Raw genomic sequence first — 5,693 nt, 5'->3', positions numbered from 1 at the left:
CAGAGAGAGAGAGAGACACAGAATCGGAAGCAGGCTACAGGCTCTGAGCCATCAGCCCAGAGCCCGACGCGGGGCTCGAACTCATGAACCGTGAGATCGTGACCTGAGCTGAAGTCGGACGCTCAACCGACTGAGCCACCCAGGCGCCCCACAACTAGGAATTTAAATACAAAGCTCTCAAAACACTGCCTTGCCAATACTAAGCTCTCAATAATTATTACTATTATCATTACAAATCAACAAGAACACAATGATATATTCAAGAAACAGTGCTCTGCTCAACTGCCTGTAAACAAAAGTTTTAGATCCTGTGTCAGACTATACTCAAAAATAAATTTTGAGTGAATTAAAGATGTAAATGAGCAATGTGCTATAATTTAAATGCACTTAAATCTAGCATTATAATAACTTAGGAGAGAAAGCTACATAAAGGTAGAAAATTGATTTTTTTTTTTTTAAAGAAAGGAATGGAAGAAAGGACAGGAACTAAGAGAAGGAGAGCTAGGAAGAAAAGGGAAGAATAAACAGAGAGAGAAAGAAGCCATCTGTTCTCAAAACCCCACTGGCATGTCCCTGAGAGGTAACCTTCCCATTTGTTTGCTATTCATTTGGCCACAAGCATCCATTTAACAATTTTTTTTTTTTTTTTTTGCCATTTCCAATGCTCATCCTCTTTTTGATTTGGTTTTCTGTATTAGAACACACTTGTGTTTTTAATCTTTCAACTTTTAGTTTTGAAACAAGGACTTACTTTACCATTTAATGATGACAGTTTTAAATTTAGATGAGGTTGAGGCGCCTGGGTGGTTCAGTCGGTTAAGCCTCCAACTTCAGCTCAGGTCATGATCTTGCGGTTTGTGAGTTCAAGCCCTGTGTCAGGCTCTGTGCTGACAGCTCAGAGCCTGGAGCTTGCTTCAGATTCTGTGTCTTCTCCCTCTGCCCCTCCCCTGCTCATGCTCTGTCTCTGTCTCTCAATAATAAATAAATGTTAAAATTAAAAACAAAATAAATTTAGATGAGGTTAACCACTTAAGGGGTTCCTATAAGTTGTTCCTAAAAGTTGTTTTTGTTATTCAAAACAAAACAAAATCTCTGAAATTAGATCTTGCATTTCACAAAATCATAGGACAGCACTTTTTTTTAAAAAAGGTTATTTATCTATTTATTTTTATTTTAGATTGAGAGAGTGCAAGTGGGAGGCAGAATGAGAGAGAATCTCAAGCAGGCTCCACACCCAATGCAGAGCTCTATCTCACAACTATGAGATCATGACCTGAGCCAAAATCTAGAGTCAGATGCTCAACTGACTAAGCCACCCAGGTGCCCTTAGAAGACTGTGCTTTGGAGCAGCATTTATCTCACAATCTTCCCCCCCCCACCCCATGTTTATTTATTTATTTTGAGAGAGAGAGAGAAAGAGAGAGAGCGAACGAACACAGAAAGTGAGTGGGGAAGGGGCAGACAGAGAGAGAGATAGAATCCCAAGCAGGTTCAACGCTGTCAATGTGGAGCCAATGCAGGGCTCAATCCCATGAACCATGAGATGACAACCTGAGCTGAACTCAAGAGTCAGAAGCTTAACTGACTGAGCCACCCAGGTGCCCCTCAGATGAGTTTCTTCTTTAATTTCTGTTTCCTGGATTTGGGTCCTAACTACTGAGGATAAAAATATGTAGTCCCTCTGCTCCCCACCAATCAAGAAAAAGGGGTTGAGACTGAGAGAAAACCTCATTTTCATTCATTTCAAACCACCACCAATTTGGGAGCACCTTTGGTAGGAGAGTCATTTTGCTGGGCACTCTAGATGGGTGCTAACAGAAACATAACGTGAGCCACAAATGTGACCTACAGCTAAAAAATTTCTAGGAGCATTGTAAAAAAAAGCATCAAGAAATGGGTGAAATTAATTTTACCCATTAAATAATGGGTTAATTAATAACAGGCTCTATTCAACTAAATGTATGCAAAATATTATCCTTTCAACCTTTAATTGAGATAATTAATTCATTCTTTAGTACTGAGTTTTGAAGCTTGGTGTACTTTGTGCTGAGTGTGTCTTAACTAAATAAGCCACATTTTAAGTGCTCATAGCCATGTGTAGTGAGTGGCTACTGTGGAGAACTGCATAGCAGAGGACACAAAGAAACAGGAGACAGAACTGTTGCCTGAAAGAAGCTAACAAAATAAGGAGATGAAATGCTAATAAGGAAAATAAAATAACAGGATAAATGCCACAAAGGAATATGATTGCTGAGTGGAAAATACAATACATGCTATGGATCCAGGGGAGTACGGTGCTCCCCTGTGGGATGGGGGATGGGGTGTTGTCAAGGACATGGGCCTTGAGCTGGTACAACCTGGAGACAGACAGAAAGGAGGGAGGCGGTGGGAGGGACACTGGAGACTATGTAGCGATGTGGGAAAAGGTCAAGAGGTTTGACCAGGGGCCAGAAAACCAGGATCCTGAAGGGGGAGGGAGTCTGTGCAGAGGAAGCTGGAAAAGAATTTGAGAAACAGATGTAGAAGACTGCCAGGAAGGATTTTTAAGCAGGGGAATGACATGATGAAAGCGTTGTTTTAATCAACTAAATTTCAATACAAAAACAAAAACACAACATGGGGGGGGGGAAGGGTATTACAAAGTTGCCAAATGGAGAGACAATGTGTATGTTTTTCTTGGTCTAAAATAATTCACATTATGGGGGGGAAAAGTTTTAAGCTTGATCTCGATACATGGAGAGAAATACTGTGCTCCAGAGTAGGAAGACGGGACATTATAATCCTGTCAATTCTTTCTCAAATTGTAGGTTTAATGTCATTTCAACTTAAATTCCAAGAAGGTTAAAGAACTTGGGGGAAAAAAAGTTTATTTGGAAGAATAAAAGGGCATGGATGGTGAAGGAAACCTTGAAAAGAAAATACAAGGGTATCTGGCTATCCCATCGAAAACCATACTATAAAGATACAACTAGGACAAAAGAGTAGATGACTATGTCAAAAGAAAGGATACAAAGCATAGAGAGAAGAATATAATCTATAATTATGGATTTAACATATCATAAGGCAATATGTGCATTTCTTCTCTGGCACTGATGTCCTCAGGACACTTTCTGTTGGGTTATTCACTATTTTCTTATTGATTTATGAGCCTGTTATGCATTCTTGTTAGTCGTATGTGTGGTCTTTTTTGTTTATAAAATGGACATACAGAATGTTTAAACGTTTTATTTGATAAAAAGGAGATATGACTTAGAAAACACCTCCATAGCCCTATTTTCTTCTAAAATTTTATTTTTATATTAAAATATTAATGTGAAATTTATTGTATTATAAAGTACGAGATGGGGCTCTAACTTATTTTCATAGTGGTTAGCCAGTGATTTAAATCTCCTTTTCATACATTTAATGATTACATATGTTTGGGTTTGTTCACATACTTCTATTTTGTTCCATTGATCTGTCACTTTCTCTGCCAATACCACACTTTATAATTTTCAATGTTTTAGAATACATTTTAATATTTGACAACATAATATACCATCCTAGATGGAAAATAAGGAAAAAAAAACCCAATATTTTATTCACCTCAGGCCCCAAATATACTTTGTTAAATACTATATTCTTTTTAAAAGAACACACAAACTGGATATTAAATTTATAAAGCACAGGCTAAAAAAAAAAAAAAAAGCATCAAATTATTAGTGACAAAATCTGGAATAAAAATCCCTAATAAAATAGTATGATAACATTTGATAGGCATGCAATGCTCCTTGTTGTATAAGAGCTAGGCATTTTCACACAGCATTACCCTTTCCTTGTGCAAAGCTGGACTTTTGGACAGGTGCACTGTGCAGGGCTGAGCTGTCAGGCTTTGGATACTAAGCATGGCCCCCTCTGTTTCCTTTGGGGACTGTCCATCTGAGTTGCATTCCCAAGTCTGCAGGCTTCTAGGGTTTTGGCACCTGGGAATATGGTGGTGGTAGCTACACCATTGCCTTCTGACCTAGAGTTTTGTCACTACAACCCCCAAAGTGGGACACGCAGGCTCCCCCTAATGGCCTTTTCTTGGTAAAACACGTCCTCCTCATAGTTATTCTTATAAGATCTTGGCTTTTCTAACTTGTTCATTCTTCCAGACTGGAGGAAGCATGTAACTCTGGAGTTGAGGGGAAATCACACTAGAGGCTCTTATATAGACAGGCATCTCTCACTATCTGAATGCTTGCTATGCATTATCCAAAACTCATGGACCAAATAAATACATTTGGATAACTGATAGTCCTCACCTTCTGAATTCAGGAACTGTATAGGTTCAGACAGTGAGGGATAGGAGTATTATGGGAGCTGGGCATTTTAGGGAAAAGTCCATTGGTCTCCATCAGCAGCTGACACTAAGAACAATGAGGATCGGCAGGGCTCCCCATGGTCCTTCTATTGTGTCTAGCAGGCCTAAGGACTCACAGAGACTGATCTGACAATTCCCCCAAAATTAAACTGGTAGTCAAGAAAGGTTCTACAGAATGAAGCTGCAGAAAAATGACAAGCCAGGAACATATGAACTCTAACTCAAACCAACAGAATGAATCTCTGTCTCTAGGCCCATCTCCATCTGGAAAGGGATTACTAATGTCACAGCCTCTGCAGGGATGTCAGGGGTGTCTTCCAAATGTTCCTTTTCCCAGATATGGTCTTAAAGCCCATTGGACAAGGGAAATCCAGCCAGAGGACAGAATCTGGGGTAGCCAGACTGGATAGCCAAGAAACACGTTTCACCACTAAATGAGTGGATGATGGAATGAGAGTCCCTAATCTTACAATTCCATTTACAATGCCCTTTTGTTATGATTTATGTTCTGGACTGGCAACCGATGTATGGTGCTGGCTTGGAAACTTATTCCTCTTTTCTTCTTTGATCAACTTATCTATTATTGCAGCTTTTTAAGTTCTTCCATTATACATAAGATATGTGGGAGAAGTCAACTTTACCACTGAGTCCCATGACAGCACACCTGTAATGGATAAAGACCAAAACAGAAGAGGAGTGGACATTACCTAGAGGCTTGGTAATGGACTTGGAAACATAAATGTATTTGGGAGAGTCAGAAAGCATTACTGGGGACAGCTTTAGAGTGTATAAACAGGGGGATGCCTGGGGGGCTCAGTCAGTTAAGCATCCAACTTTGGCTTAGGTCACGATCTCATGGTTTGTGAGTTCGAGGCCCACATCAGGTTAGCTTGAGCCCTGCTTCAGGCCCCACACTGACAGTGCAGAGCTGGTGTGGGATTCTCTCTCTCTCTCCCTCTGCCCCTCATGGGATTCTCTTTCTCCCTCACTCTCTGCCCCTTGCTTGCTTGTGCCCTCTCTCTTTCTCAAAAAAAAAAAAAAAAAAAAAAAGTGTAAACTGGAATAAGAATGGGCATGTTGTGGGAAAGGGGTGGCGGACAGCCAAGGTGTAGGATGTTCAGTGGACTTCTTTAAGATATCTATCTCACAATCATACACAGGGATGACCCTCAGCAGGCACATTTGTATTATGTGACTCCATTTCCCTACGCACAGCTGACAGTCCCAGAGGACCTATCTGCCCAACTCTCAGATATACAGAATTCAGAACAGAAGACTTTAGTTCAAACTGGGCTGGTTTCCCTCCTTAGAAAGACATTCCCCATCAGCAACAGAATAGAAGCCAAGC

The sequence above is a fragment of the Panthera uncia genome, unplaced genomic scaffold, assembly GCF_023721935.1.
Source record: "Panthera uncia isolate 11264 unplaced genomic scaffold, Puncia_PCG_1.0 HiC_scaffold_1418, whole genome shotgun sequence".
NCBI lineage: Eukaryota > Metazoa > Chordata > Mammalia > Carnivora > Felidae > Panthera > Panthera uncia.
This window is presented reverse-complemented; position numbering follows the sequence as displayed.